The 23,278-nt window shown below is 37.3% G+C and overlaps 1 protein-coding gene across 3 annotated transcripts in view; it reads left to right on the top strand.

Annotated features, from left to right (window-relative positions):
* The first annotated feature begins 9,774 nt into the window (after positions 1 to 9,774).
* The window catches only part of LOC149793802 (uncharacterized), a 50,913-nt gene continuing 37,409 nt past the window's right edge, over positions 9,775 to 23,278 (top strand). The window contains exon 1 of one of the 3 annotated variants that reach the window (XM_089967800.1): positions 9,775 to 10,023. The gene's annotated coding sequence lies outside the window, so the exon portion shown is untranslated. The remainder of the gene's footprint in view (positions 10,024 to 23,278) is intronic. The other 2 variants (XM_089967799.1, XM_089967798.1) reach the window with 2 other exon arrangements.

Raw genomic sequence — 23,278 nt, 5'->3', positions numbered from 1 at the left:
TAAAAATCCGAGATATTCATCGGAGGTATGGCTCCATTTGTAAAGTGTTGGTATTATCTTAAATCTTATCTTGGAAAAAACATATACCCGATACGCACCTGTGATTGGCGTGGTATAGATAAATGTGTTATTCTCGGGGGTCCATTTGTTATTTTGTATATTTACCACAAATGGCACATGACAACGAAGTTTTTCTACTTTTTCTACATCCGGTGGTATGACAATACGCGCTAAATTTTCAAGATTCTTCACTGATGATATTTTTGTGCTAATATCGTTAATTTTTGTAGTTGCGTCAAGAAGTTTCGCACTTAAATCTCGAATTTCTCCGTCATACGACGATACATCAACCTTTTGAGGCGCCAAATCACGCGTCTTGGAAATTTCATCGTTGATTTTAGCAATATCCTCGTTGATTTTTCTCACATTCTCGCTGAGATCGTCGTGTGATGTTTTATCGACCTTTTGACGCGCCAAATCACGTATTATGGAAATTTCCTCGTTGATTTTAGTAATATCCTCGTTGATTTTTTTCGTTTTCTCGCTGATATCATCGTGCGATGTTTTATCGCTTTTCTGACTCATTACGATATTTATTTCGGTAATATCGGCGAGAATATTAGTAATATCCTCGTTGATTTTTCTCACTTTATCGCTAAGATCGTCATGCGATGCTTGATCGACTTTTTTCTTTGCAAGCTCGTCTGCGGCGGTGGAGATATTATCGACGGATGTTTTTATATCCTCGTCAATTTTTTTACTAAGTTTACCTAAGGTATCGTCGAGTTTTTTAAGATCGTTATTTAGCCTGTTAAGTCTCTTTGTCAATCTGTCCTGAAGATCATCGTGTACTGTTTTATTGGCCTTCAGAAGCAACGTTGCTGATAACTCGTTGTCCTTTTTTTCCACATCCGCGATATTAGCCTTCGAGGGTAACTTCGCTATAATATCGGCGATATCAGCGATGGATTTTGATACCGAATCTGACAGGCTAGTAAATTGATTAATGCGATCGTTATATTCGTCTCGCTTGATTATATCAGTTATTTTGACTTTGCTTGTTTGCAATCTTCCTTCGCGGCTCTGAAAAACAGCAACTTCGCCAGGATCTACTTCTGACAGCGACAGAAGATTATTAATATCATCCCTTGTGGCGAACTTTGATAGATCGACGTCAGTCACTTCTGCTTCCTTCTTCCTGTAGATAAATCTACCGTAAATATCAACCATGATATTTATCTATGGCATATTCAAATACGATTCTATGATACGGACCGGATGATTTTGAAATTGCGTCGAGGACGTTAATTGATTCTGGGCCGCATATCGGTGGATCCATTAACGTCTGCGTCGGAAGTGTCGAATACCAAATTGGAATATTTAACTTTGACACGTAATTGACGAATTCTTTTGGTGGAGCTAATCCGTACGAGTCAAAATAAACAACTTCGCGAGGATTAATCGCGTAGGCGACCCAGTGTGTGCCAGGACCGGTATTTGAATCGAGATTTATTATTCCTGTCTCGGTGGGGTTTGGTTTTTCTGGTAGTTGATCCCGCATAAATACGCCTCTGAAAAATTTTATTTTTTTATTTTTTGCTTCGTTGAATAAATCTAAATTTGAATAGGCCGTGCTAATCTTAGGCCGGATCCGTACGGGGGGCGTCTTAGATAGAGGCCGCTTCCCTTTTTTTTACCGTATCGCCCTCCCATTACTTTGTGTACTAGTTTGTCGCCTACAGCTCCGGCCGCACCTAATCCTATCGCTTTTGCAATTGCCGCAAGAGCCCCGGATAATAATCCAGGAATAGCAGCTAGGAAAGGGAAAATTCCGCCTGTTTTGACCATATCCCTGATGGCGCCTATACTAAGATTCACATGAACGCCGGAATTCGCTGATTTGGCTTTGGTGAAATGTCCGTGTTGACCCTAGTTAACGATAGTTTGTTAGGCCCGCCATGAATTTGATCGTTTTTCAAGGTTAATTTCAAACCGCATCGCTTTGCTGTTGCTGTTTGGAGTTTTTTCATCTGACCCGGGGTCAGAGTTACGCTGACGTGTTCGTATGGCATATTAATAATCGCTTAATCTAAATTTAGAAAATCTAGGTTTTTGTTACATTTTCTCGACAGGAGCGTCGATGACTCTCATTCTGCCACTGATTCCTTCCAATATCATTGTCCTATCGCTGAGAATCACCGCGAATGCCCTTGCTGCTCCGGCTGTGTTAATTCTGGCTTTGAAATGGATATCACCAACGGATTGTTTTACCAAATCGAGATGTTCCAATGAAAAGTAGTAGATAGGATAAAGTTTATTAAAATCTAACTGTGATATTTGCAATCCGGTATCGATATTTTGATCACGACCCATGAAACTTAGCAAGCGATGATATGCGCGTGCAGTAGAATAATTTTCAAAATCAATCGATATTTCCTCTGATGGTTCTTGTTGGCCGTTTATTCTCAGTGATACGTTTGTTGCTGCGAAATTATCGAATATCATGTGACTGCGAGTTTGATCATTTCTATCTGCAGATTGAAGAGCAACAAAGATATGTCTAGGTGCCGAAACACCTTGCTGTGACGCAATTCGCCAGGTAAATATTCCGTTAATATTAACGTCGAAGGAGTCGGTCATGGTTGTCAGCCAGGACATAACGGACTTACCGCCTTGATTCATGAATGACAATAATTTTTCTTCCTCAAGCATCGATGGAACTATCGCTGGCATCCACAGGGTAAATTTAGTTAGGACAACCTTACCAACATTAACATCATCCGCGGTTATTTCTCGCCAGATGGCTCTGTTATTGCCTTCGGTGTCTCGAATAAAATGAATCGTGTGTTTTGCTCCGTAAATAACTTTCCTGAAATGTCTACAAAATCCAAAAATGTGAGATAGCGGAATTGCACAGGAAAAATTTCGTTCATTCCCCCTTAACAGTGCTCTCCGCGTGGCAAATCCAAGATTGTAATCGGTATTGGGGCCGATCACCACTGAATGAACATCGGCGGGAGCGGCGTTAGCGGCATTTCTCGGCCTACCGATATCATAAGGGGAATATTCAGCGGCATCAGAGTTATCTTTGGCGAACATCATACTAGGGCCGGCCGACCTGGTAAAATCATCCGAGTATCTAGCTAGGCCTATAATCGTCGTTGCTATATCAACGTTGTCCGTGATTGATTCGATTTCTCTTCCGTCGATCATGTAAGTGGCGCTCTTGAATAATGCCATGATACCGTTGTTGACGAATCCAACATTAAAATCTGCATCATAGTTGGTATCGTTCGTTCTCACAATTTTCCCAACAACTTCGATATACGCCTCGGATGGAAGAAAATATCTCGTTGTATCGTGAACTTGAATTTCAATACGACCAATCGCATTTGGTATCACTGTGTCGTACGAAAAATACTGGAAATCTCGCACGGATGTGTCTCTACCTACAGGCTCGTCCATGTCGAACACTTCGTTTGACACTTGTGCGAACATTTATTAATAAGAATTTCATCTAAAACGAAGACCGCTACCTGAAATGAAGCTTGTATTTGCAACTTCCTGTGCTAGATTTGTGTTAGCAACTTCCTGCGCTAGATCATTTATTTTTTTATTTGCTGCGTCGTTTATGGCTTTGCTGATTTCGGGGGGGCATTTCGCTGGTGCTAGGTAATTTGACGGGTTGTTTTTTGCGCGTTAAATTTGATATTCTACCTCTGACAAAATCGAAGCCTTCGCTGGCCAAATTACCAATACCAGAGATGACAGTCTCGCCGATCTTTCCTATTGCTTTTGACGCAAATTGCTTAACTGTGGGTCCGATTTTAGGGACTACTCGCGTGACGAGGCTTTTAACGATGTCGCCGAATCCATTGCCGTGAATATATTTGTATACAGGCAATCGAGAGTTAACTATGCGGACCTGTCTAGGTCTGCGCTGATGTTTGTGAACAATCATGTTATTTCAATTGTGTTGTTTTAATCGATGAGTTCATCAATGAGCTCCTTGTAAATGTAGGAGTCGATGACGCCACCGCGGAATAATCGCTGGCAAATATCTGAGGCCTCGTTGATTATTTCACGAGAATTATTTCCGGCTCGTTTTCCTCCGATTAATATTTCAAGGCGAGATACATCGTTGACGACGCTGTCAGGGCAAACGGTATATCCGCTTCCTGTTTTTGGTTCTGGAGATGAATTACTTTCCCACGACAATATGCCTTCTTCCTCTTCTGGCTCTTCCGATTCTTTTATTTTTTCTAGAAATTTTTTGTAACCAGGATAATTAAGATCGACGTATCTTTTCTTTGAAGCAAAATACACAGCGGGAATCCATTCATCTTTGGTATATTCATCGATAAATCTAGGTAATAGATATTTTCCTCTTTCATCGAAACCAAATTTGGCTATCTCAATTAGTTTTTCCTCGTCTTCCAATTCCTTGTGCCCCTTTTCAGTAAAATGATCTTCGGGCGCAGTTCCTGTAATTCTGGCTTTCGGTTCTGCGGAAAAAGATGCAGGAGGTTCATCGATGGATTTTATTTGGGGCATTTTCTTTATTTTCAAAGATTGTGGCGTCACCGGAGATTTAGGTTTTACTTTTTCCCGAGGTTGACTCATATTTTCCAAAAACCTTTCCTGTGCAGATTTATAAAATCGATTATAAATCGAATCAGACTTCTTCACCCGGGGTAAATTAACTCTAGCTCGGTATATATTATTATACCAAACATCCCGCGATTTAATTTTTTTTAATCCATCTTTCGTTAAAAATTTCGCCCTAACGTTAAAAGAATCTTCCGCAAATGCACCAAGTGAATTAATATCATTACCAAATAATTCAAATTGTTTTTCCATCGTTTTCCAACCATCATCAGTAAACTTATCTTTTATTACATCTCGGGGCTCTCTATCACTCTTCTCATCTTCTTCTTCTTCTTCTTCTTGCTGTGGTTGTTCTTGTGGCAATTGTGCTTGTTCTTGTGCTTGCTGCAATTGTTCTTGCAGCTTTTGTGTTTGTGCTCGTACTTGTACTCGTGTTTGTGCTCGCCTCAATTGTTCTTGTAGCTTTTGTGTTTGTGCTCGTACTTGTTCTTGTGCTTGCCGTGCTCGTGCTTGTTCTTGTCCTTGGTGAATTTGCTCAAGCTGACCCGGCACTACTCGAGTGTGTTCCTCAATATCTTTCACCATGGGAACAATTCCGCGCTTCCTGAGTTCCTTATCATCTTTTTTGTCACCATATGCGACTCGCTCGACTGTTTCGGTGACTGGCTTTAGCCATTTCGACGATATCTCGGTAATTCCGTATTGCGTATCTTCGTAATCACGAACATTTTTCTTAAATAATTGTTTTGCCGGGATAAGTTTCTTTAGTGACGCTAATTGCTCTCGCGCTAATCTGGCAGAATGAGGCTCTCCAACTATGCTAGTTTTCCGACTCATATTATTTTCAAGTATATTATTTTAATGCGACGTAAAATTGGCCAAAGCACCCCCGAGTTGCAACAAAAAAATGAACACAAAAAAATCTCCCTAGAGAATTTCTCTTATTTTATTTTTCCTGTCTCGAATGCTAATATTTATTGACACACCGGCGAGACCACCCGATGCACCTAGTCTGAAATGCATGAAATTTGATCTCCGTAGAAGGCCGTAAAAGTGAAATCTGAGGCTTCTACGGAGAAAGTTTGCGTAGGAAGCTTTATTTTGTCTGTGCAGGAAGGTCTGTACAACTTCCCTGCTGCTACGGAGTCTTTTCACGTTGGTTTGAAACAATGCGAATTTGCTTTTAAATTGCGATATCCTTTAAGATTAATAGAGAGGCAAATGAAAAGTGTTGCTGAGCTTGATAGGAATAAAATCTTGAAGCGCAAACAAGAAGTGAAACATGTCCGTGACTGTCAAATATACACGTAAATAACAACCACCTAAACTATATATATATATATATATATATATATATATATATATATATATATATATATATATATATATATATATATATATATATATATTGGATTATCAGCCAAATATTAGAAGTATATGTTATCAGTTGTATAGCAATCTAACGCACCACTATGTTTATCGATGAACAATACATTGATCCCTTCTGATGATAAATCCACAGATTGATCATATATTTTAATTCATCCCTAAACTGATCATATCTGTTGATAAACCCATTCGTCAGTCATGTGTGTTGACAAAATCTAAACATGTATCACATCCAATTTATCACATATGTTGACAAACAATACTTTCATCGTATTTATTGGATAACGATACCACATTATTACATCCGTTGATGATAATTGTGTACATAAGTAGGATAGGCTGTCAAGTAGATTCACTTTAATTTATTAATTAGCGGACTAAAGTGTGTGAGCTCGGCTATCAACGATTAAATTATGTTGCATTTGCATTAAAATAAAACGCATATTCCAAAGGTTTTGTATTGTGTCTTCGCTATATCTAATCCCAAGTGATTTAACCCTTTCCACGAATCAAAAGTTAAGAACATCTTAGTCAGCACAAAACCAAATGTACACTGTAACAAAACAGACGAATATGGGTCTACAAATTCTGGAAAGGATTGTGCAGTATGCACACTTGTGACACAATGCATCCATTTTTGTTCAACCGACGGGCAATTCATGGGTATATGAATTCTGGAAAGGGTTGTGCAGTATCAACACTTGTGACAAAATGCATCCATTTTTGTTCAACCGACGGGAACGAATACAAAATATATGGCAATATATAGTTGACAATCCATAGGACTTGTTCACTCTATGTCCAGCATTACATGTGGAAAAGAAATGGTTTATGTATACCGAACAGAGAATTCTGTATGCATAGGGAGCAAAATCTTTTTTTTTTTTTAAATTAGAAATAAATCAACAGGAATGCTAGCTGCTGAAAACATTTTAATACAGATATCCATTAAGTATTAATTGTAATCAGATGTTCCTTTAAAATGATCCTTAACGTACGTAATATCTCTTTGTCTGTCTGTCTGTCTGTCTGTTCTCTCTCTATCTCTCTGTCTCTGTATATATATATATATATATATATATATATATATATATATATATATATATATATATATATATATATATATAGAGAGAGAGAGAGAGAGAGAGAGAGAGAGAGAGAGAGACAGAGACAGAGAGAGAGACAGACAGAGAGAGAGAGAGAAGCCAGATTTCTTACCATGTTCCGATGTTAACTTATTGGCATGTGTTCTGAAATCCTTGAATAAACAAATCCATGTAAATGTTTTCTCCTCGTATGTATGCATAGGCTAAACAATCATGACAAAATATGTTGCCCTTACGATCATATCTTTCTTACATGTAAATTCACATACGTGATTGAGCGGTTTGTATTGGTAAGAACATCGAGTGAGTCTAAGATTTGTGTTGCTTCAAAGTCGTATTGTGGATGCTGACAATTAAGATCCATATCTACTGTGGTTGTAAAATGCTCAGCATGTCTCCCCAAAGAGTTCTGGAACCATCTTTTGCAAAAGGTATTGAAGGGTTTGCAACGAAATACCATAATAAAATTATAAATGGGTGTACATCTTTATGGTACATTTCATTCTCTCTCTCTCTCTCTCTCTCTCTCTCTCTCAACGACTTTATGAGGATAAAACTGTTAATCAGAATGCGAAAATCCCCCAGAACAAAATGATACTAAAACAAATGTCACTGTATACTGAAATATTACGCATAGTCATAAAATGAAAAAGATTAATAAAATAACGAAATGGTGGCATATATTACAAATTGTCAAAATGTTCAACATGTTCTACCTATATGCATTTTGAGTTTGATATCAGTTGTTTGATAGATTAATCTGATTTTTATATGTTTGTGCGATTGATTGAACAGTTCCATTATAACACTTAGTTATTAATGCCCGTATGCAACCTGTCTGCACAAACTCACGATCAGCCATCTATTATAATTTACATTTGGGCCTAAAACATCTGTTGTAAAATATATTTTGAGACATATATAAGAACGCGTTTAGGAACCCATGGAAGTGGTGCCACGGAGTTCTGAAATTCCTTAATTACCAAAGAGGTTGTTTTCTACGATAGGAAAATGTGGAAAGAAAGCAGTTCGAAACTATATAAAAAGTGGATGACATTTATAGTGATTGCTATTGTGCCATTCATGCTGATGGTTTATGGACCTTTAAAGGAACCTAACATGGATTGGTCGGCACTGGGAACTATTAAAATAAATCATGACAAATTATAATCGGCATTTAGTCCCTGTGCTACTCCAATTTTAATTCATTCATCTATCCCGTTATCCATCGTTCCATTTATCATTTCATATATATCCCTAAACATGTCTTTGTAAAACAACTACCCGTTGGTACCATTATGTTGCAATTGTTAGTAAAGACTGAATGCACATACAGATAGACATATATACAGGCGGGGAAAAGGATAAACATTATCATGCACAAAAGCTGATCATTTAAACAAACTCGCTAACATGCATATTGGTAGAGAGACGAACTCTTAAAAATTCAATATTTAAGGACACAAATAACTAACTTTCAGTAGTAGTGGATTCCGCCTTAAATATTTCAGAAACACACACACACTATATGCTTTGTTGTTTCGTTTAATAAAAGCGTCATCGGCATGTAACCGATGTTTTAAATATATATGGTTGTTTTCAGTGGCGTCACTCGGGTTGGTGTCACCCGGTGCAGTCCGCACCCCCCGCATCCCCCTAGCGACGCCACTGCTGTGCCTGCTAGTCATGTATTTAACTATGATCGGTTATCAGCTTATGAAATCCGACTAGACCGAGCAGTGTGTGCTCTGTACAATTTGCAGTTTTTCATTTTGGTGTCACCCCTCTGAGATGGTGTCACCCGGTGCGGTCAGCACCCCCCCCCCCGCACCCCCCTAGCGACGCCATTGGTTGTTTTTCGACTCAGCTATTCATAATAATATACCCCATTATACGATGTTTAAAGGATTGCTTGACCTGTAAGCAGCCATCCATGTAATTTGAAATGCCCGTCCTTCAGCTCATCTCGAATAAATAATATTTCCAGTCCACACGCCCGTTAAAAGCTATAGTTGAAAAGAAATGTGAATGATTACTAGGAGTCTATTTATGTACTACCGCTGACTACGAAATGAAATAAATTAACCCATAAATAATATTTGTCTTCGAAATTTAACATTGTTAGCATCTGAAACTGCTTCGATGGCATAAGTGGTTAGGGAGTTTTCCTCGGATGTGGGAGATCGCGTGTTCGAACAATAGCTGAGTCATACCAGAGACATATACAAATGGTACTAGCAGCAGAACACTTGGCGATCAGCATTAAGAGGATAATGTGACTGGGTGGGACATGCTACATCTCTGCGGCAATCGAAATCACACACACACACACACACACACACATATTTTAGAAACAGTCAACTGGAGTTTACCAATAGAATAATTTGACCCAAGGAAGTTGGATGAATGCACCTAAAGTGTGCTTTATATACGGTCAAAATCACAATGAACTCTTTTCCTACTGCCCCGTAGACGTGGATTGTATCACCCCTACATTCCGCCATATCCATTTATTGTAGAAGCGCGATTTGATCATCACGATTGTTCGGGTGTTATATAGTGCATCTTAAGCGCAATGCTAACTTTTAAGGCGGTGACTTTGTTAATTTCATTTATGATATCAAGGTAAAGCCTGCGCGACAACGATTTGAAGCGGCGTAAAATGTCAAGGTGAGCCAGGGCGCATTTCTTAGAAGAAGAACGAGAAGTTGAAGAAAGAGAATAAGAACCCATTCATGCACATATATCAAAAGCAAACTTTGCAGAAGAAACACACGAGGAACCCATACAAGTAAACATGGACAGTAAAAGAAGAAAGCTAATCTGGCTTAGAAGATGTGTTTTGAACAATCTACTTTTGTGAAATGTTTTTACAATTTCATTGTAATTTCTTTTAAAGGGGATACATACCTCCACAAATGTAAGTACATTGGTTTATAATTTAAATATATAACAACACACCTATACGCTCTATCTTTCTCTCTATTTAACGCACACACTCAACTTGTCTGTCGTACACAGTAATCCAAAGCTCAGTTTATAAGCCTATAGTGTGGCCTAGTAAGGTCTTTTCTTTCTAACTGTTTAACAGACACGCACACACGAGTTTACAATATAATTATGTAAAGTTAAGCAACAGTTTATATGTTTTGTATTAAGATAACCTTGTCTCAAATACATTTTATGGTTGTATATGACATAAAGTTGGTGGTTAGCTGATGTTACTCTTTAAAAAAAAAGAATATAACATACTCAGAGTTTTCCAATTAAAAAAAAAATGTTTTTAGCTTCATTTTAAAATTCGTCATTCTTTATCCTTGGAAAATCAATATGGAAAACAATACATATATTTTGACTGATATCCTGAATCTACAGTGAAAATCTGTAATTATTTCAAGGGCTATTATTGTAGCAGTGTATGATCTCAATCATTTCAAGGGATATTATTGTACCAGTGTATGATCTAATTTTTCTGTCATTTCGTTATATGTCAGTCTTTAGGTTGTGTTTCAGTGTTATGCTGGGAGACAAATTACAGCCACTCTCTTTTTTATTTTCGTGTTCTTCGGGGACAAACTACAGCCACTCACAATTTTGTCTACAAACTAGGGTCAATATGCTACAGGTAGACCGAATCCGACTAGATCGATGCAAACATTTTAATTATACCTTGCTGTCTGTCACACGGGTATCATTTTTAGTGACTACAAGTAATACATAAGGTTGTCCTTTCAATGTTTAGAAAAGATAACAAAATAGAAAAGTGCTTCTTTGAATTTCACAAACTGACAGACATAAACACTGGCAGGGAAAAGGACGGAGATTCTCATGCAGAAAGGCTGATGCTGTATACAAACACGCCGATATACAAATTATTGAAGAGAAGAACTCTTAAAACATAAATATTTAAAGACACAAATAACTCCCATTTATTAGTAGCGGATTCCACCTAAAATATTTCGGCCACACACACACACACACACACACACACACACACACACACTTTCACAATAGGGTCAACATGCTACAAGTAGACCGAATCCGACTAGATCGAATGCGAATATGTTGATGTAAACTTGCTGTCACACAGGTATCAATGTTAGTGAATACATGTAATACATAAGGCTGTGTGTGTGTGTGTGTGTGTGTGTGTGTGTGTGTGTGTGTGTGTTTGAGAGAGAGAGAGAGAGAGAGAGAGAGAGAGAGAGAGATAAGTTAATGCAAATGATCATTGCATAAGTTGGAGAGATAACTCTTAAAACAAAATATTTAATAACTATTAAGTTGCATACTGGAATTAATAACTGTGTCCGAAAGGTTTTGGGTGATAATAGTTATGAATGTTTACACATATAAAAGTAAAACTAGGGTTGTGATTGAAACAGTGTGAAACCTACATTAAAATTCAAAATATCTCGCCTGTTGATAATGTTACCCAGGTGTTGTTTCGTTAAATAAAATCGTCGTTTGAATGTATCGGTAGATGTAAACGATATACAGTCGTTTATCGACTTCGCTCTTCATAACATTACATCCCGTTAAATGCTGTTTAAAGGAATGCTTGACCTATAGGCAGCCATCCATGAAGTTCGAAATGTTGGTCTTTCAATGCATCTAGAATAGATCATATTTCCCAGCCGACACGCCCGTTCAAAGCTTTTGTCAAATAAAATATTTAGGATTACTGAGAGCCTACTAATGTAGTAAGGCGACTATGAAATAAAATAAATTACCCCATACGCAATATTTTCTTCGAAATTTAAAACTGCAAGCATCCGAGACCGCTCCTATGGCCTAATTGATTAGAGCATCTGGCTTGGATGAGGGAGGTCGGAGGTTCGAACCGCGGCCACGGCTTTCAAAATACTTACAAATAATGGTAGAATCAGCTGATTCGCTTGGCGCTCGCTTAGCGTTGAGAGGTTAATGTGACTGGGTGGTACATGACTGGCATGATGCCCCAGTGCTGGACATCACTATAAACTGCCAGACTGCAGATATCTTAGCGGTATGACTGAAACATTGCGAAAGCTACCGTACACAAGCTTTTGAGAAAAATTAATTTTGAGTTAATTTTACCAGTAAAATTATTTGGCACAATGAAGGTGGATAAATGCACGTAAACGTTCCAATATATACGGTAAACCCACCCTCTTAGCCCCTTTTCATATAGTCCCTAAGACGAACATTGTATTACCCCAGCATTATACCGTATCCATTTGTTGCAGAAGCGGAATATCACTGCATATAAAACGCAATAGTAACTTTTAAGAGAGGATACTTTGTTGTGTACATTTATGTTATCAGGTCAAAGCCTGCTTGACAGTAATTTTTAGCGACGTAATATATCAAGGCGAGTCTGGGTGAATGAACGTGTGCACATTGATACAAAGTGTGAATTTCTTGTTAGGCTTTAGAATTGGGATAAAAATAACAACACGAACGCCGACAATTCTGTTCAACTAGTTCGCATTGATGCTTCTTCAGACACGAAATGTTTTGAAGAAAAAAAAAAACAGACACAAAATAAAAAAGAAGGGTTTTGTCATCTAAATGTAACAGACGCCGGCGCTCTCAATGTGCAAACATAAGAGAACGCACTTCTTTCAGTAGCGCTAATGCAAAAGAGTATATGGAAACTGATAGCTATTATTTACTTTAGTGTATTGACGGATTCAACATCTGAGGCCTATACAGTGCCATATATAATTAATGTTGATTGTTAAGATATCTCTACAATGGTTTGAGCAATAGTCTGAAATTACGTAAAAAAAGGAAGAAATAAAGATATAATGAATTAATGAACTCTTGTGCTAAACAATTTACACTCAAAATTGTAAAAATAAAAGTTCAAAAAGCTATGTAAACGGAAATTAAATAATTTGCGCTGTTGTACATACAGTAGAATACAATATTTAGAGCATGACGTAAACAGCCCGAACATTCATGGTTTCGTGGACTCGTCCAAACACTACTGCCAACACTTGCATTGCTACTTCTTGAAAAAAGGAATGATTAAATAACATAATGTTGATTGAAAATTTCATTATATAAGCGTTTATAATGTCATATCTACTAGAATATTAGCATATATAATTTTCAAATTTTGTACTCTTGATTTGTACTTTGACATAATGATCATTTGCATTAATATGCATGCCGTTAACAATAAAGGAGTAACAAAAAAAGGTAAAGATTCGAAATGTTCTCTACTCCATTCAGATTAACGTATTGGAGAGCTAAAATTACAAAATAATTAAAGTGCAATGAAATAGGAACATTATGAAAGGAAACTAAAAGCATTAAAATTTATGAGTCGAGATTTCATGTTAAAAAGGCAGTCATTGCTTCGCTCGACCCGGCATCATGACATGATTCGATTGCTACTTAGCTTCAATGTAGCTCTTTTTGACCTTAAATGTGCACACTCCTAAGTGTGGTAAGAAGGAGCCTCCGTAGAGATTAAGAGCAAACACAGACCACAATGTATGCGAATGAAACATTAATACGATAGTGAAGTATGCGAGTCTCTACAAACTCAGAACTTAAATATTTCAGGAACGATGAATGAGAAAAGTTACACAAAAAAAAAACTCTAACAAAACATAAAACCGGGACACAATGTACGTAGCCTTACACTACACGATATAAACACAAATGCTGAAGCTATACACTCCGATAAATAATGCACAGTTTCACTGGGTAATACCATACTGACGTTGACATACAACTAATCAAGTTGTTTATTCGCCATAACTTATATGATTTCACTTAAAAGTTGGGTGTGGAACTAGCTATAAGAACTGTCAACATTCCAAAGTCACATTTTAAGATTGAAATCTTACAGTTCAAGATATACATTCTTTGATCGGACGCGTCGTCTGGCTCCTTCATCCTCGTTTCGATCACGCCGCTTTGACCCCATCTTCGTTGCCAGCTATGGTACTTAAATGCCGAATATGTCGCCCCGTTGTCATCTATGTTGCCCTGTTTATATCAATGTTTATTTGTCGCCATAGATGTCATTCATGTTTTCTTTGTTCAGACTGGAGGCCATGTTGACAGCTACGTCGCCCATTACCAGCTTTGAGGCTATGCTTTCAGCTAAAATTATACCAAACTAGACGTCATGCTATATTGAATAGGTTTCAGTACCAATAACCAAATATATACATCCAATAAATCATACCAACAATATAAAATAAACACACTTCATTTAACGGTAAACATCAATATAACGATGTTAAACAGTAAACTGACTATTATTCAAACCTCAAACACGATATAGTTTATCGGATGTCAAAATATCAAAAATAAAACTGAAATAGTACATCCACACGAGACTTTCGAAGTACGAATACAATTACAAATATAATTTAGTAATAATGTAAATTAGTCTTTAACCATATTGCTGTATAACGCTGTCTGCAGAGTAGACACGACATGACTAGATCTTGAAATCATTCCTCCCGCATATTGAATACGCATCCTATAACTACTACAGAAACAAGTGACAGACCCAAGTTTAAAGTACCTGCGCACATCATTAAATATTGGTATCTCGCTGCTAACGATTTAAAACGAGATGCAACTATTACTCAATGTTTCGTTACTCGAGGTAGAACAATAAAACTACTGTAGATAACACAGTACGCGTCTCTGAATTTCGCTACTCATTTGTTTTTGTTCTTGTAGGGTTTAACGCCAATTTTCAGTACAACCCGGAAAACCCCCCGGAAAGAACCAACGACCCACGAGAAGCTATTGGCAAGCTTTCTTACATACCCACATTGGCCGAATCCGAGACTCGAACCCACGCAGACGGAGGTGAGATGGTAGTGATCTGTAACACTGAGCGCGTTAGAGTTCTCTACATATAATCGTTCTAATATGTCGAAAATGTTCATTGATGTCATCAGCAGATGTCAACAATACCATAGTTCAGCTATCTTGGTTCCAAAACAAACCGGGGACACATGGGTGATGTTACCTTGGCAATCTTTTCGTAATACATTGTGAACTCTATGAATTTTCTGCAAACGATTTTGAAACAACATTTACCAAATAGTCTGAAATAGAATATGTATTATTTTATATGCAAGAAAAAAAAGCGGTACAAAATACCAATCATTGAATTATGTATTAGGGCAACACGAGAACGTGTACAACAGTTAAGAAACTATTGTCTATCATCTAGATATGTTGCAAGAGCGGGTGGGTACCCATTTGTGATTGTGTTAAAGCCTTGTGGTATAAGCGACAATAAGGATGCAAATGCATGGTGATATTGACGTCCTGCTGAAAATAAATTTTCTGCAAGGGATACGCCTTGCTCTTTTGGGATATAGCACTGTACCTTATATTTAGGAACATTATTCATAATTGTATTAAAGGTCTTGCACATCATCTATAGACGTCATTATTATGGTAATTAGTATCATTGGAAATGAGGTTACACACTCCATGCATGTGCGTAGAGGCCCATGAAAAACCCTGGGATTATTGCTCTGGAAGATGACATTTTTCAGTCCGCACACTGCACGTGTAAGGCTCGTTTAAGTTAAGGCAATTGTGTTCTTCTCGCTAATGAGTGCATCTCGTATCGCTAGAAATGCTTGAGTGACTGATGTATTTTAGTACATATTCTTCTCAACAGCAACAAAGTTTGCGAAACGATTTAAACTAAAAAGGAGATGGGCCTATACTCTCTCTCTCACTCTCTCTCTCTCTCTCTCTCTCTCTCTCTCTCTCTCTCTCTCTCTCTCTGTGCAGCTAAGTAAAAAAAATGTATGACAGAGGATATCGGTTTGACGTCATCAAGTCATCAATATGAAATCCAGAGCCATGAACACCAGCCATACCAAACGTTAAGAAGCTGCTGAATCATTTTATTCCCACTAAGCATGAAGACAGTTCCTTTTTACGGAGCATCACACAAATCTCTACAAATTGCAATTGTTTTATCATTGACAAAATACAAACTTTGTTGTGAGTTCAATACTAAGGAGGTTATAAATTACATTACTTTACATTTTTGTACTCTTTTCAATCTTACATTGGCATAAGGATAAAGAGGATGTATTAGGTTATTTTGTAAGATGATTCATGTTAGTGTGACCAAGGTTCAAACTGATCTGTTTCTGATATAAATGTTACAACAGTCAAGATGCCGCATTTTCATTAAGACATAAGGTTTGGCAGAATAGCACCATCCACTGTTCATGTTACATGTCAAACTGATAGTGAACAGCCATTTCGTTCATTGCTAATGATGAATTGCATGGTGAAGACACGGAGTTTTATTTCCTATTCTACATACAGGGGCATTAGAAATGAAACAAATGCAAAATGCGTCGAGGTTTATTTGTGACTATGCTATCTTATTTGTGCACCCCAAGTGACCATGCTGAATGTAGACCTAATGGGACTACTTTATACGAAATGTGGTCAGGGTTATAGTGAAATCAAGTGCCTTCTTGACGTGGACGGATAAAATCAACCATGTCTTTAAAAAGGTGATTCCGAATGAATGTGGTTCATGGAAATTGACAAGACCCATTCTTATACTACAAAGTGCAAAATGCAACTATTCCTAAATGAGAGCTCATTTGTGATCTTGTATTATGGTCAACCAATATTGTGCGTGTTGAAAGAATATGATCTGATATATTCTTGTCAGTAGGTATTTCTTCCAAATCACAGGTGTTTCAATCGAAATGTGTGTTGCCAGAGATTTGTTTGAAATATTTCACAGGAGAGGCAGCACATACAGCAGATTCTTCAATCCATACGACAACAACATTGCCCTTACCAAAAATGCGAATTGTGTTCATGATGACAACAAAATAGTTCCTACCTCCAGTTCCATCTCAGTCAATCTCCCCTTTTCTCTCTTTCCAACTCTAGGTATTTTTTTCAATGTTATTTTAATCTTGAACATTCACCTCATCAAAACAGAATTATAGGATGTATTCACGTTTTGTTACTTTCACAGAATTGTTTTTATAAATATCTAATAATAACTGGTTATATTGCACAATGATGCAGATAGATGTATGATCTTCACCAACCATCTATACTTCATAACCTTGTTACTAGTGGTAAATGGAAACTAAGACTGTGTGTGTTAAGTAAGAGTACACTTTCACAAGTTTAGCAATAGCTGGAATGCATTCATCAAATTTAAACTTTGTAAACTGTAACGGAATCTTTTAAAATTTCTGGATTTTCTGAGAAGGAACCAATAAATCTTCCAACTCGACTGAGAATATTTGCTATAATTTGTTCATTGGCTACTTCTTTTGGGTGTGTCTGTTTCTCATCACTGTTCAGTTGATGCCACCTACCTTGGCAAGGTAGATTGCAACATGATCTTTAATGCTGAACCGTCGGTCTATCATAACTACGTCATATCGCAGTATATCTTGCAAATGCTACATTACGCAACCATATGCTTGTTAGAGGCTTTTCTTCTTCACCCATCTCTGATAAATGCGATTGAACATCGTTGATATACACCAGAAAGGTTGTTTATATTATGCTGATGTTTGTAATAGCAGAAAATGAATGCTGTGTTTACCGCGCCAACGACTTTTACAGTAACTTGATCAAAACAATCCAGTATAGATATTAAATATATACCAAAGACTGGCTAAGCCCACTTGTTAATATCTATGTATATTTTATCGATGTGGTCATCTTGCCAGTCAACCATTACATGAAATGTAGCGCATAAATTCAAATGTGAATATTTTTACGACGCAGTTGATAGTCTCGATCTCTGAATATATACATCATTCCCGACTTGGTTAGGCAAAACAGATGTTTTTGCAGGCTTTATTTTTTGATCACGTATGTGATCTTCATAATTTTGAACAACATGTGCACAGATTACGAATCAGTGTAAAGCGAAACCGTTTGAGAATCATATGCTTGACGTTGCCTGATGATGATGGAAGAAGTGTTCATGATCCTTTCTGCAATTTCTAGAATTCAAGAATCAATTAGACTGTCGGTTATGCAAATTGTATTTTCTTTCCTTCAGTGTGTTACGGAATTGGAGGGGCACATTGTCATGACATTTTGAATCATAACAAACCACTTGTATCTGACTCCGCTTCTGTTAACGGCTGACGGCACTTTCATTTTTGTCTAAGGATGGTCTTAGGGTTTGGCTCATGTTCTAGGTTAAAAGTTGTTACAAAGAGAGCTAGTTGTAAGCTTTAGATAAGCCTTTGGCATGAAAATAGACGTAACATCTTATTCAGTTATATTTTATACAGAATGTATAAAGTGTATCATTATACGCAGAACTTTGGGTGGGATTTTATAAACACATTTCTAGTTCTATCATATTTCAAATTAGAATAAGTGACTCATTTCACAATCTACTATTAAGACGTTAGTATTACATCGACAAACTGCTATTGTATTGTGTTTCATGATTGCCGTTGGTTCAATTTATTTCATTTAAAATCAATTAAGTTCACCGAAATAGCTTTTGCAACCTAGCTACATGCAAATCAAAGTGAAAGGACGACTCAGAAATGGTTTAGTCCTGCGTGTCAATACACTATCATATCAGTATGTGCATTGTTTGCACTATAAGACAAAGTACATCGTAATTTTATGGATTTAAGAATTGTAAAAAATATTGTATAAATTAAGCAGATAATACTAAAAATATATAAAATGTATAAAAGATAGATGTGTTAGATCCCACATATTTCAGTTGTTGCGTCCTCTGTGGGGCATTAGTGGCATCAGCGCACCTCTGATTTCAGTACACTCTTTGCGCGATGATATTAATCTGGTTTTGAGATCTGTCTTGCATGCAGTTGTAGTTGTTGTACATAGGATATAAGCAATGATATAGTCTTTAAGTCTAAAGTTTCAAAATTAGAGTTACTGTTAAGCTGTTGCGGAGTCAGACGGCACACATATTGCTGCTAAACATAAATGTTGTATACTCTACTGTTTGAATCTATCGTCACAACATCTTTACCTAGTCACACCTATATTCATATCCCTTTGTGTGTGTGTGTGTGTGTGTGTGTGAGTGTGTGTGTGTGTGTGTGTGTGTGTGTGTTTAGGATTTTTAATGTAGCTTTAACAATTTTTCAGTCAGTTCGCTACGACGTCTGCAGTTAAGCAGTTTATAATGATGTCTAGCACTGGAGCAACATTCCGCAGACATGTAGCATCATGTCCCACCCAGATACATTATCCTGACACCAGTCCGACCAGTCCTAATACAAATCTTTTAATGCTGAGCGCTAAGCGAGACAGCTGAAACTAACCTTCTAATGCTGAGCGCCAAGCGAGACAGCTGAAACTAACCTTCTAATGCTGAGCGCCAAGCGAGACAGCTCTTAGTACCATTTTTATTAGACTTTGGTATGACTCGGCTGTGGTTGCAAACCGCAACCTCCCTCATCCGAGACGGACACTCTAACCACTTAGGCCACCAGAGTGGTTCATATATCTTTGGGACGATCCGAGAATTTATGCAACCAAAAAGCTTTCTGTAAGAAAGGAAGGTTCACTCGTCAGTTACACTGATGTCATTTTTGGAGATAAGAACATATAAATATATCTTAATTTTCCTTCAGTGTATTTTAATGTACCAACAGACATGATGCAACTCTAGGAAACATAACTCAGATTATGTATCCAAAAACAATAATGATGACAATACTAAGGAAAATATTAGCATGGAAAGATCATGCTCGGTTTTCTGCGTTACTGAATGGAACACATGTGTAAAGATCAGGTACAAAATACTGAGTTGCTATAGACGTTGTCACGTTTGCTCAGCCTCAGTACGTAAGTCGAAAGTTGATATAGAGGTGCTGCAAGATCTACAACATCTGCGGAAACAGGATTAACATTGCAGCAATGATGTGCTCTTTTAAATTTGAATCTCTTCATTCTCAGAGATGAGTAGCATATAAATGACAATTATATGAAACATATAATTTTTCTGGGCTTTAAATTCCAAACTCAATTTCAAAAATACCTCCATCAACATTAGAAGGGATTTTAATCTATCATCCAGTCATCCCGGGAAGATTGGACACGATCTTGGCATTTCAGATGGTTCGCATCCAATTTCAATCGAGCTTGAAATTAAATGACTCATGCTATTTTACGATCCGCAAAGCTGATGAACTGCAACGTCACCGTCAACCGTGTGTACCCAAAAAATTCTACAAAACTAAGGAGGATTTAAATTACTAAAATCGCCTTAACATGTATATTGATCAAATTGAACGTAAAATGTATCACTATAATACGTATATTTGTTTTATTTTAGGACGCTTTGGAAAAAAGTTCCAGTATCCCTATATAAGGAACGCTTAATCAGTACAGTACATTAATCACAGAGAATGTATGATAACACAAACACACACACACAGACACAGATAAATATATATATAAGCGACATGGACGGATCCCATTTAACGCCAGGCAAGTCGTCAGATCTACTGTAACTTATTCACCTTGAGGAGAAACATTTTTCACGTCATAGTATATTAATAAGGTGCATGCAAATATCAAACTTGAGTGGGAAATGTTGCCCATATTTGTTTGCAGAGATATATTTTTCCACTTTACCTTTCACTTCGCTTTTAAATTGTAGATTATGTACATGTGCGCGTGTGTATTTGCAAACTTCATCGTACTGACCTAACGGTTTCACAAAGACGTACAGGATCATTACTATATCACTGCCATTTGAGCACAATGCCTCTTTAGGAATTCAACAGACCGATTACTATTGAAGATTATGTATAAACGACTCTACGAAATTTAATGTATCCGGCCTCACCTGTTAATGTAAAACATTTTTTAAATCGCTGTCAAAACAGAAGCGTCAATTTCTTAGTTCGAATGCGTACATTTACTGGTATATATGAGTTCTTTTATTAGTTCGATGTCGTGCTTATTTGCTATGAATCTTGTATTTCCCACACCACTGTCTGGTTTAACCAACATAATATCAACACAGGATATATGAATAGACTCCTCGATAATACCAAGATAATTGTGTAAGCGTGAGCAACGTACGCGTGCACGTACAGACGAATGTAATGTGCACATACATTAAATTCTACGATGACCTGCAAATGTTTGCTTTAATGCATACATGTTGACCTTGATTATTCTCAGCATTGTTTGCCCTTGTCTTCCATACATTTAACTAATCGATTTCGTTTGTAATGCCTATTTTTTCCGCTAAAATTATTTCATACTTCAACGTACCTAATTTATATTCCTATCTTTCTGCATGCATTGCCAGATGTCTATATAATTTGGCGGTACATGGTTACGTAAGCACAGTGCTGGATCATATTGCTCAAAATTGCCGACCAAATAAATAAGTCTATAGATTATTTATTAAACCGCTACAGACCACTCCGTTGGCCTAGTGTTTAGAGCTTCGGCTTCGGATACTGGAGGTCGCGGGTTCGAACCCTGTTCGAGTCATACGAAAGATGTATAAAAATAGTACTAGCAGCTGCCTCGCTTAGCAAACAGCATTAAGAGATTAGTGCAAGGACTTGTAGGCCTGGGGTCAGGATAATGTGACTTGGTGGGACATGATGCTACATGTTTACGGCATGATGCCCAGTGCTAGACATCACTATAAACTGTCGCAGTGCAGACATAATAGAAATATGACTGAAAAATTGCTAAAGCTACATTAAGAATCCAAGTCACACACACACACACACACACACACACACACACACATCTCACCACTACAGGATAATGACGTGATAACCGTAACAACAGAGGCACATATAATCCATATGTCATTGATAATACTACAACAGCTACTACTATTACTGTTAGTACAAATGCCATTACCAATACTAATACACACATGCTTTTGGTAATAATAATAATAATAATATCAATAATAATAAGAAAGTCGTAGTAGCAGCAGCAGTAGTAGTAGTAGTAATAGTTAACTGTGCATTAAAATTATACATATGCATGTCTTAATTATGTTGTTTTTGTTTTGGGTTTAACGCCATTTCTCAACGCAACATCGGCTATACATGGCGGCCAGCATAGCTGGTAGAGGAAGAGCCCAGAGAAACCACGGGAAGAACCACAGACCTACTGGCAAGCTTTGTCAAACACCCACATTAGCCGAGCCCGAGACTAGAACCACTGTCGACAGTGGTGAGATTGCAGTGTTCGGTAGGAATGTCTTAGTTTCAACTGCCAATTAATCATACATATATGTATAAATGCCCAAAACCTTCTTGTTCCACATTGGGGCGGGGAGATCAAAGTTCCATCTGTTTGTGGAAATCAACAGACCGCTACAAATCACATCCCAAAATGTGCAGTCTCTATTTCAAAGGGAGTAGAAAGGCTTGCTATACATTGCTCGCGCACGCAAGTACGCCGAAGTGGGCAGTGTAACATATTTAACTATCTTACCTTCGATAAGTATGAAGATAATAGTCTCATTATTAATAATAATTCAATTTAACTTTATCAGTAGTGAAGACGCCTAATGAAGGCAGGATCCGAGGTGGTTTAAATAATTAACAAGCCAGACGCCAAACCAAAATCATGCCGGGTTGAAATCCTAACTCCGCAGTGGTCTGGGTAGGCTACCGTGGTCAATGTACTTTACGTCCAATACAACGGCACTATATAGCCTACTATATATATATATATATATATATATATATATATATATATATATATATATATATATATATATATATATATATATGTATATATGGTGTTGTGTGTGTGTGTGTGTGTGTGTGTTACGAAGAACCAAACAATCGCGTATACCAGGTAAAAAGCTAATGGATAAATTCTGCCTAGGAAAGAAATAATTTTCATTATATATTGGAAACATATGTTTTTATTGTATCCAAATAAATTCAAATCTGTAATTGATTCATGGAGAAAAAAAATAATTTAGACTCTATTTTTTATTTGATTATCCATCTGAGGAGATACTGCTATTTGGAAGAAATTCATTTCTGCTGAGTGGCAAAGCCGTCTGAAGAGTCTTGCTGTACTGTACCCCGACAGACGAAACCCGTTTGAGAAAAAAATGTACTGAATCACCCGTGTGTTATCCCTATGGAGAAATTTAACATAAAATTTTCTGTTTGAGCCTCAAGTGTCTGCCCATG

Source organism: Sinohyriopsis cumingii, chromosome 8 (assembly GCF_028554795.1).
Source record: "Sinohyriopsis cumingii isolate HCF-2022 chromosome 8, ASM2855479v2, whole genome shotgun sequence".
Taxonomy (NCBI): domain Eukaryota; kingdom Metazoa; phylum Mollusca; class Bivalvia; order Unionida; family Unionidae; genus Sinohyriopsis; species Sinohyriopsis cumingii.
Note: the sequence above shows the minus strand (reverse complement) of the source record. Positions and strands in the feature narration are given on the sequence as shown.